The sequence below is a fragment of the Stenella coeruleoalba genome (genome assembly GCF_951394435.1).
Source record: "Stenella coeruleoalba genome assembly, chromosome: 19".
NCBI classification, from domain to species: domain Eukaryota; kingdom Metazoa; phylum Chordata; class Mammalia; order Artiodactyla; family Delphinidae; genus Stenella; species Stenella coeruleoalba.
Genome location: NC_137165.1, coordinates 26,889,823 through 26,902,063, shown reverse-complemented (window position 1 = coordinate 26,902,063; position 12,241 = coordinate 26,889,823).

The window sequence follows — 12,241 nt, the reverse complement described above, 5'->3', positions numbered from 1 at the left end:
AATCAAACATACATAAAATACATACAGAAGAAGACCAGAGAAAAAAAGTTTCCAGATTGACATAAGCACAAGTTATGAATAGTAGCTTTTTACTATGATGCTATTCCTAACTGCCAGTGGCTAGAAAAGAATGAGAAGACTCTTTGGACTCTGGCTAAGGAGAAGAAGTTTTATTCAAATTTTGACTGTGATATTGAAAAAGAATGTGCTATGTAGTTACATAGATAAATACATTCTTTTGGCAGCTAGTTTATTTTATAAAAGAAAATATGTCTATTTAATTCAGTCCTGTCCACTCGCCCACATGAAAAAGAAAAGTTGTTATTCATCCACGGTGCATCTTACAATAGAAGTCATCTTAGAATATAAGAAAAATGGCAGGGAGTCAGGGGAAGATGGCAGAAGAGTAAGACGTGGAGACTACCTTCCTCCCCACAGGTACAACAGAAATACATCTACACATGGAACAACTCCTACAGAACACCTACTGAGCACTGGCAGAAGACCTCAGACTTCCCAAAAGTCACGAAACTCCCCACGTACCTGGGTAGGTCAAAAGAAAAAAGAATAACAGAGACAAAAGAATAGGGATGGGACCTGCACCAGTGGGAGGGATCTGTGAAGGAGGAAAGGTTTCCACACACTAGGAAGCCCCTTCATGGGCGGAGACTGCAGGTGGTGGAGGGGGGACGCTTCGGAGCCGTGGAGGAGAGCACAGCAACAGGGGTGAGGAGGGAAAAGTGGAGAGATTCCTGCACAGAGGATTGGTGCCGACCAGCCTGGGAGGCTTGTCTGCTCATCCGCTGGGGTGGGCGGGTCTGAGAGCTGAGGCTCAGGCTGCGGTAGGAGCGCAGGGAGAGGACTGGGGTTGGCGGCATGAACACAACCTGCAGGGGGTTAGTGCAACACGGCTAGCCGGGAGGGAGTCTGGGGGAAAAGTCTGGACCTGCCAAAGAGGCAAGAGACTTTTCCTTCCCTCTTTGTTTCCTGGTGCGCGAGAAGAGGGGATTAAGAGTGCTGCTTAAAGGAGCTACAGAGACGGGCATGAGTCGCGGCTATCAGCGCTGACCCCAGAGATGGGCATGAGACGCTAAGATGCTAAGACTGCTGCTGCCACCACCAAGAAACCTATATGCGAGCACAGGTCACTATCCACACCTCCCTTCCGGGGAGCCTGTGCAGCCCGCCACTGCCAGGGATCTGGGATCCAGGGACAACTTCCCTGGGAGAACGCACGGCGTGCCTCAGACTGGTGCAACATCCTGCCAGCCTCTGCCACCGCAGGCTCGCCCTGCATCCACACCCCTCCCTTCCCTTGGCCTGAGTGAGCCAGAGCCCCTGAAGCAGCTGCTCTTTAACCCTGTCCTGTCTGAGCGAAGAAGAAATGCCCTCCAGTGAGCTACATGCAGAGGTGGGGTCAAATCCAAAGCTGAGTCCCTGGGAGCTGTGAGAACAAAGAAGAGAAAGGGAAATCTCTCCCAGCAGCCTCAGAAGCAGCAGATTAAATAAAGAGCCACAATCAACTTGATGTACCCTACATCTGTGGAATACATGAATAGACAACGAATCATCCCAATTTGAGGAGGTGGACTTTGAGAGCAAGATTTATTTATTTTTTCCCCCTTTCCTCTTTTTGTGAGTGTGTATGTGCATGATTCTGTGTGAGATTCTGTCTGTATAGCTTTGCTTTCACCATTTGTCCTAGGGTTCTATCCATCCCTGTTTTTTTTCTCTTAATAATTATATTTTATTTTAATAACTATATTTTATTTTATCTTACTTTATTTTATTTTATTTTATCCTCTTTCTTTCTTTCTTTCTACTTTTTCTACCTTTTATTCTGAGCCGTGTGGATGAAAGGCCCTTGGTGCTGCAGCCAGGAGTCAGTGCTATGCCTCTGAGGTGGGAGAGTCAGCTTCAGGACACTGGTCCACAAGAGATATCCCAGCTCCACATAATATCAAAAGGCAAAAATCTTCCAGAGATCTACATCTCAAAACCAGCACCCAGCTTCATTCAACAACCAGCAAGCTACAGTGCTGGACACCCTATGCCAATCAACTAGTAAGACAGGAACACAACCACACCCATTAGTAGAGAGGCTGCCTAAAATCATAATAAGTCCACAGACACCCCAAAACACACCACCAGACATGGACCTGCCCACCAGAAAGACAAGATCCAGCCTCATCCACCAGAACACAGGCACTAGTCCCCTCTACAAGAAAGCCTACACAACCCACTGACCCAACTTTAGTCACTGAGGACAGACACCAAAAGCAACAGGAACTAGGAACCTGCAGCCTGCAAAAAAGAGACCCCAAACACAGTAAGATAAGCAAAATGGGAAGACAGAAAAACACAGCAGATGAAGGAGCAAGACAAAAACCCACCAGACCTAACAAATGAAAAGGAAATAGGCAGTCTACCTGAAAAAGAATTCAGAATAACTATAGTAAAGATGATCCAAAATCTTGGAAATAGAATAGACAAAATGTGAGAAACATTTAACAAGGAAGTAGAAGAACTAAAGATGAAACAAGCAACGATGAACAACAAAATAAATGAAATTAAAAATACTCTAGATGAGATCAATAGCACAATAACTGAGGCAGAAGAATAGATAAGTGACCTGGAAAACAAAATAGTGGAAATAACTACTACAGAGCAGAATAAAGAAAACAAGAATGAAAATAACTGAGAACAGTCTCAGAGACTTCTGAGACAACATTAAGTACACCAACATTCGAATTATAGGGGTTCCAGAAGAAGAAGAGAAAAAGAAAGGGACTGAGAAAATATTTGAAGAGATTATAGTTGAAAACTTCCCTAATATGGGAAAGGAAATAGTTAATCAAGTCCAGGAAGTACAGAGAGTCCCATACAGGATAAATCCAAGGAGAAACATGCCAAGACACATATTAATCAAACTATCAAAAATTAAATACAAAGAAAACACATTAAAAGCAGCAAGGGAAAAACAACAAATAACACACAAGGGAATCCCCATAAGGTTAACAGCTGATCTTTCAGCAGAAACTCTGCAAGTCAGAAGGGACTGGGAGGACATATTTAAAGTGATGAAGGAGAAAAACCTACAACCAAGATTAGTCTACCCAGCAAGGATCTCATTCAGATTTGATGGAGAAATTAAAACCTTTACAGACAAGCAAAAGCTGAGAGAGTTCAGCACCACCAAACCAGCTCTACAGCAAACGCTAAAGGAACTTCTCTAGGCAAGAAACACAAGAGAAGGAAAAGACCTACAATAACAATCCCAAAACAATTAAGAAAATGGTAACAGAAACATACATATTGATAATTACCTTAAATGTAAAAGGATTAAATGCTCCCACCAAAAGACACAGACTGGCTGAATGGATACCAAAAAAAGACCGATATATATGCTGTCTACAAGAGACCCACTTCAGACCTAGAGGTACATACAGACTGACAGTACGGAGATAGAAAAAGATATTCCATGCAAATGGAAACCAAAAGAAAGCTGGAGTAGCAATTCTCATATCAGACAAAATAGATTTAAAAATAAACCTTATTAGAAGAGACAAAGAAGGACACTACCTAATGATTAAGTGATCAATCCAAGAAGAAGGTATAAGAATTGTAAATATTTATGCACCCAACATAGGAGCACCTCAATACGTAAGGCAAATACTAACAGCCATAAAAGGGGAAATCGACAGTAACACATTCATAGTAGGGGACTTTAACACCCCACTTTCACCCATGTACAGATCATTCAAAATGAAAATAAATAAGGAAACACAAGCTTTAAATGATACATTAAACAGGATGGACTTAATTGATATTTATAGGACATTCCATCCAAAACCAACAGAATATACATTTTTCTCAAGTGCTCATGGAACATTCTCCAGGATAGACCATATCTTGGGTCACAAATCAAACCTTGGTAAATTTAAGAAAATTGAAATTATATCAAGTATCTTTTTGGACCACAATGCTATGAGACTAGATATCAATTACAGGATAAGATCTGTAAAAAATACAAACACATGGAGTCTAAACAATACACTACTTAATAACGAAGTGATCACTGAAGAAAACAAAGAAGAAATAAAAAAATACCTAGAAACAATTGACAATGGAGACATAATGACCCAAAACCTATAGGATGCAGCAAAAGCAGTTCTAAGGGGGAAGTTTATAGCAATACAATCCTACCTTAAGACACAGGAAACATCTCAAATAAACAACCTAACCTTGTACCTAAAACAAGTAGAGGAAGATGAACAAAAAAATCCCAAAGTTAGCAGAAGGAAAGAAATCATGAAGATTAGATCAGAAATAAATGAAAAAGAAATGAAGGAAACAATAGCAAAGATCAATAAAACTAAAAGCTGGTTCTTTGAGAAGATAAACAAAATAGATAAACCACTAGCCAGACTCATCAAGAAAAAAAGGGAGAAGACTCAAATCAATAGAATTAGAAATGAAAAAGAAGAAGTAACAACTGACACTGCAGAAATAAAAAACATCATGAGAGATTACTACAAGCAGCTATATGCCAATAAAATGGACAACCTGGAAGAAATGGAAAAATTCATAGAAATGCACAAACTACCAAGACTGAATCAGGAAGAAATAGAAAATATGAACAGACCAATCACAAGCACTGAAATTGAAACTGTGATTAAAAATCTTCCAACAAACAAAAGCCCAGGACCAGATGACTTTACAGGTGAATTCTATCAAATATTTAGAGAAGAGCTAACACCTATCCTTCTCAAACTCTTCCAAAATATAGCAGAGGGAGGAACACTCCCAAACTCATTCAACTAGGCCACCATCACCCTGATACCAAAACCAGACAAGGATGTCACAAAGAAAAAAAACTACAGGCCAATATCACTGATGAACATAGATGAAAAAGTCCTCAACAAAGTACTAGCAAGCAGAATTCAACAGCACATTAAAAGGATAGTACACCATTATCAAATGACTTTTATTCCAGGAATGCAAGGATTCTTCAATATACACAAATCAATCAATGTGATAAAACATATTAACAAATTAAAGGAGAAAAACCATATGATCACCTCAATAGATGCAGAGAAAGCTATCGACAAAATTCAACACCCATTTATGATAAAAAGCCTGCAGAAAGTAGGCATAGAGGGAACTTTCCTCAACATAATATAGGCCATATATGACAAACCCACCGCCAACATCATCCTCAGTGTTGAAAAATTGAAACCATTTCCACTAAGATCAGGAACAGACAAGGTTACCCATTCTCAGCACTCTTATTCAACATAGTTTTGGAAGTTTTAGCAACAGCGATCAGAGAAGAAAAGGAAAGAAATGGAATCCAAATCAGAAAAGAACAAGTAAAGCTGTCACTGTTTGCAGATGACATGATATTATATATAGAGGATCCTAAAGATGCTACCAGAAAACTACTAGAACTAATCAATGAATTTGGTAAAATAGCAGGATCCAATATTGATGCACAGAAATCTCTGGCATTCTGATACACTAATGATGAAAAATCGGAAAGTGAAATCAAGAAAACACTCCCGTTTACCATTGCAACATAAAGAATAAAATATCTAGGAATAAACCTACCTAAGGACACAAAAGACCTGTATGCAGAAAATTATAAGACACTGATGAAAGAAATTAAAGATGATACAAATAGATGGAGAGATATACCATGTTCTTGGATTGGAAGAATCAACATTGTGAAAATGACTCTACTACCCAAAGCAATCTACAGATTCAATGTAATCCCTATGAAACTACCACTGGCATTTTTCACAGAACTAGAACAAAAAATTTCACAATTTTTATAGAAACACAAAAGACCTGGAATAGCCAAAACAACCTTGAGAACAAAAAACGGAGCTGCAGGAATCAGGCTCCCTGATTTCAGACTATACTACAAAGCTACAGTAATCAAGACAGTATGGTACTGGCACAAAAACATAAATAAAGATCAATGAAACAGGATAGAAAGCTCAGAGATAAACCCACACACATATGGTCAACTTATCTTTATTTATTTATTTATTTATTTATTTATTTATTTATTTTTTTTAGGTACGCGGGCCTCTCACTGTTGCAGCCTCTCCCGTTGCGGAGCACAGGTTCCGCGGCCATGACTCACAGGTCCAGCCGCTCCGCGGCTTGTGGGATCTTCCCAGACCAGGGTATGAACCCATATTCTCTGCCTCGGCAGGCGGTCTCTCAACCACTGCGCCACCAGGGAAGCCCGGTCAACTTATCTTTGATAAAGGAGGCATGAATGTACAGTGGAGAAAGGACAGCCTCTTCAATAAGTGGTGCTGGGAAAACTGGACAGGTACATGTAAAAGTATGAGATTAGATCACTCCCTAACACCATACACAAAAATAAGCTCAAAATGGATTAAAGACATAAATGTAAGGCCAGAAACTATCAAACTCTTAGAGGAAAACATAAGCAGAACACTCTATGACATAAATCACAGCAAGGTCCTTTTTGACCCACCCCCTAGAGAAATGGAAATAAAAACAAAAATAAACAAATGGGACCTAATGAAACTTCAAAACTTTTGTACAGCAAAGGAAACCATAAACAAGACCAAAAGGCAACTCTCAAAATGGGAGAAAATATTTGCAAATGAATCAACTGACAAAGTATTAATCTCCAAAATTTACAAGCAGCTCATGCAGCTCAATATCAAAAAAACAATCAACCCAATCCACAAATGGGCAGAAGACCTAAATAGACATTTCTCCAAAGGAGATATACAGACTGCCAACAAGCACATGAAAGAATGCTCAACATCATTAATCATTAGAGAAATGCAAATCAAAACTACAATGAGATATCATCTCACAGCAGTCAGAATGGCCATCATCAAAAAATCTGGAAACAATAAATGCTGGAGAGGGTGTGGAGAAAGAGAACACTCTTGCACTGCTGGTGGGAATGTGAATTGGTTCAGCCACTATGGAGAACAGTACGGAGGTTCCTTAAAAAACTACAAATAGAACTACCATGTGACCCAGCAATCCCACTACTGGGCATATATCCTGAGAAAACCATAATTCAAAAAGAGTCATGTACCAAAATGTTCATTGTAGCTCTATTTACAATAGCCAGGAGATGGAAGCAACCTAAGCGTCCATCATCGGATGAATGGATAAAGAAGATATGGCACATATATACAATGGAATATTACTCAGCCATAAAAAGAAATGAAATTGAGTTGTTTTTAGTTAGGTGGATGGACCTAGAGCCTGTCATACAAAGTGAAGTAAGTCAGAAAGAGAAAGACAAATATCGTATGCTAACACATATATATGGAATTTAAGAAAAAAAATGTCATGAAGAACTTATGGGTAAGACAGGAATAAAGATACAGACCTACTAGAGAATGGACTTGAGGATATGGTGAGGGGGATGGGTAAGCTGTGACAAAGTGAGAGAGTGGCATGGGCATATATACACTACCGAATTTAAAATAGATAGCTAGTGGGAAGCAGCTGCATAGCACAGGGAGATCAGCTTGGTGCTTTGTGACCACCTAGAGGGGTATGATAGGAAGGGTGGGAGGGAGGGAGACATAAGAGGGAAGAGATATGGGAACATATGTATATGTATAACTGATTCACTTTGTTATAAAGCAGAAACTAACACACCATTGTAAAGCTATTATACCCCAATAAAGATGTAAAAAAAAAAAAAAGTGGCAGGAGAATTGGTAGAGTCAAAGAGAAAGTTCAAAGGAAGCAGCCTTGGAGAACTAATTAAAATCATACAAACATAAGTGAAGTAAAACTTCAAGTAGTAATGTTTGCTTGAAGGAAAGCTTTAAGGATTCATTAAAACCTCACATACTGGTTTAAACATCACTTCAATTAGGCATGAATGACATAGAGCACAAGGCTGCAGAAGGCTAAGGTTTTACCTAAGGTTTACTGACATAAAAGAACCAGAAGGAACATTCACATGAGAAACAGAACAATTTGAGGAAGGGTAATTATTTCATGTAAAAAATTGGGTTTTATTCGTTCCTATTAGTTAAATGAAGAAAGATGTATCAGGATGGATTTATTCATTACTTGTAATGTACAGGGAAAAATACAAGATTGGGAATGAGGAGATCTATGACTATCATTAAGGTTACAGTGACTATTAGATATGAGGCTCTATCTTCTGAAAGAAATATGTTTCAGCCATGGCACACCTCTCCTGAACACAAGAAACTAAGAAAACAAATTTTGGCAAGTGTGATGGTTAATTTATGTTTAAACTTGGCTGGGCCATGAGGTACCCAGATATTGGTCAAACATTATTGTGGGTGTTTTCAGATGGGATTAACATTTAAATCTGTGTAAGTTGAGTAAAGCAGATGCTCTCCAGGATGTGAGTGGGTCTCATCCAATCAGTTGAAGGCCTGAATAGAACAAAAGGATTGACATCCCCTGAGGAAGAGACTCCAGCAGACTTCCTTCAGACTTCATTTACAACATCTGCTCTTCCTGATAGTACAGCAGACAACCTTCAGAAACAAACTGGAACTGTGGCTTTTCTGTGTCTTCAGGCTGCTTGTTCACTCTGTGGATTTTGGACTTAACCAGCCTCCATAATCACGTGAACCAATTCCTTATAATAAATCTCTTTGTACACATACATACACACCATACAGTTTCTGTTTTTCTGGAGAACCCTGACTAATACATGAGATAGATAAGCAAAAAATTCCTTATGATGTTAGAAGCTTGGATATAGCCAGTGAGATTATAGGAATGAAGGTTTATTTATTGGTTTATTTGTTTGTTTACTTTTCTTGTTCATACATGTTAAAATGCAAGTCTAAAAATGGAAAGTAGTGGTAAAAATTATCACATTTTGGGCTTCCCTAGTGGCGCAGTTGTTGAGAGTCCTCCTGCTGATGCAGGGAACACGGGTTCGTGCCCCGGTCTGGGAAGATCCCACATGCCGTGGAGCGGCTGGGCCCGTAAGCCATGGCTGCTGAGCCTGCTCATCCGGATCCTGTGCTCTGCAGCGGGAGAGGCCACAACAGTGAGAGGGCCGTGTACAGCAAAAAAAAAAAAAAAAAAAAAATTATCACATTTTTTCTACTCAATATAATTTTGAGATTTTTTAAAACACATAACACAGCAATAGAAATTGTTTATAGATCTTATCTATATTTTAAATGTCAAAAAGCAAGCATGAGAATTATATACACCAACATCAGGACATTTGCCCTGGAAAGGTAGGGAAGGAGGAAAGGAGGAATGAAGGCTTTAATCATATTTATAATGTTTCATTTATTTTAAACTAAGGAGATGTGAAAAGCAAAGAGTACAAACTATTAAAATCTCTTTAATCTCAGAAGGAGATGCATGAATGATTGTACTTTGTGGTTGATTATAATTACAATGAAAATTAAGTAAAATGAACAAGAATGAAACCAGAGTGGAAAATAGATTTGAATTTTTGTTTTTCTTCTGAGGAACACCTACAAAGAGAGGTATCCATTGATCAGCTATGCCCTTACTCTAAGTTGTGCTAAGTGTTAGAGATACAACCAACTGGCAAGACCAGTCTCCTATACTCAGAGGCCCAGTCTAGACAGTGAGACACAGATACATAGTAAAAGAGATATTCATAAACCAGAGGCATCAGACAATTGAGGAAATAATTTTGCCTGAGAGTAAGGGCAGGGAAGGCCTCATAGAAGTAATATCTGAGCATGAGTTTTAAAAATGGATGAGAATTTCCTATAATCAAGGCTTAGAAGAGGGTTCCTGAACTTGAGTGAGTTAAGGGAAAGAAATTACAATTTCACCATAGAATAAAATACAGATTGCATTATAATAGTAACCAAAGTTAATTTCTGAAGAGTTCAAAATTTGGCAGAAGTAGAACCAGTGCAAACTGGAATTAAAACCAGAAAAAAAAAGAAAATGCCAAATGGATGTCTAATAGGAGAGAAGGTTGTCTAATAGGAGAAGCCACCGCAGGATCAGGCTGTCAATTTATGATGTGAAGAGAAATTTAAGTATATAGAGTAAAGCCAAAGACTGAAACAAAATAATAACTATAAATAACAAAGTCATTAATGGAGGAACAAACCTTACAAAAGAAATTAAAACAACAGTAGAGAAAATAAAAAAAAATCAATAAAGGAAAAAACAACTTTCAAGGGAAAACCATATTAATGAGGGGAAAACTGAAAGGTCAAGCAGAAATGAATTCACTACCAAATAAACTGTTGAATATTATGAGGATTATTATGCAAATTGTGCTAGATCCACTTCCTGTACTGTTATGAAGCCATTATAAAAGGGGCTAGGAAATCCTTGCACTATAACATAAATATTTATTGTATATCAGGAGACACAATTGTTTGCACACCATGATTACAATTTGCGACTAATATGGAAGGGACAGCCCTGGCATGTGCAGACCCTGGATAAATTTTTTTTATGGGTCCTCGTTTATATAAATAATTTTATTTTAAACAGTTTTACAAAATTCAACTGTTCATGTGATATGTAGTGATTAATTGATGAAGATTTAGGATATTGGGTAAAGAAGAGGTTGCTACATATTTGTAATTGTGTGATCAGTGCAAGTCCAGCTACCCCATCTCTTCCCATTCAGGTTCCAGGAACTATATCTTTGTGCTTTTCATTATCAAATTCACTCTTCTGGCTGCTTTTCCATCTCATCTTGTGAGGAAAATGTAGCAATGCTGTTATCGCTCACAATGCTTGCTGTGGTGGTGGACCCTCAGTGTCCCAGAGCTCTGGTCTCATTGAGTGATAGCATAAGAAAGTATAAAACTCATTGGTAAAGGTAAATATTTAGACAAATACAGAATACTGTGTTACTGTAACGGTAGTGGGTACATAACTTTTAATTCTAGTATAAAAGGTTAAAAGACAAAAGTATTAAAAATAACCATAACTAAATTATGTTAATGAATACACAAAATGATTAGATGTAAATTGTGACATCAATAACATATAATGTGAGCAGAGAAGGAAAAATGTACAGTTTTTGTATGCAAGTGAAATTGAATTGTTATCAGCTTAAAATAGGCGACTGTAACAATAAGATATTTTCTGTAAACCCCATGGTGATCTTTGTCCTTTATAATTTTCTTTAGTTTTTTTTTCTTGCAAGGCTTTGACATTTTGTATCATACAGTACCCACACATATGACCTTTGGAAGATTTCTCAAAATCTCCAAATCAAGGTAATTTCTTGGATTTCCCTCATGTAACATTAACAGAATGATAGATACTAAAATTACATGGATCCTACATGTTCTATAGGGGGAAAGATTCATTCATTCAGTCTACATTCACTATTCTAGATATGATGAATACACCAAGGAAAACATTTTAAAAAACAAAAAATTTTGTGTGTGCCTGAAACTTATGTTTTATGGAGAGAGAGAGAGATGGGTCTTAAACATAAAATATTTTGACATGCAGACTCTGCACTGAGGAGACTTGCAGGGACACTGTGGCTATTTTTGACTTGAGGTTTCTGAATGTGGGAAGCCTGATGGAATGACACAAAAGAAGGGAAGAGGTTGTGGGCAAAATCCCTTCTAACTCAAGGTCTCTGGGCCTTTGGAGGCCATTGAAAAGAACCTGAGCAGTTCGTGTAGCTCCATGTAAGAGAACACTGGTCTGCCTAGGAAGTCATCAGTACAGGAAAGTGAATCTCCTACCCAAAGGACTGCTGTTGGGTGAGAAACATGATGGTGGTCCACCAGTGATAGGCCAATGATCAAGGGATCTTTCTTCAAATCATATGAATTGATATTTCCAAACATCTCTTAAAATTTGGAATACTACTATAAAGCACAGAGACAAAGATTCTTATCCCAGTTTTAAATAAATCAATGGTAAAAGTATAAAGAAATTTTATTTCTCAAGCTCACCATTTTTATAGCAGGATAAAACTGGTGTCAATTATTTTCAAGTTCTGAAGCCAAACACAAAGGGAAACTTAAAAACAAACAAATAAACAGCAAAAACAATGGTAGCAACAAAAACTTCCACTTGCTCCCATCTTTCAAAAACTTCTCAGAAAGAAAACAAAGGCATTACCTAAATTTGTCCTATTTATTGCTAGCTGTTCACAATATTATTAAAATATGAATCAAATATATTACACTGTCTGCTGTATAAAGCATGATTGAAGTAAGAGCTGATTTTTAACAATAAGCATTGGAACTTA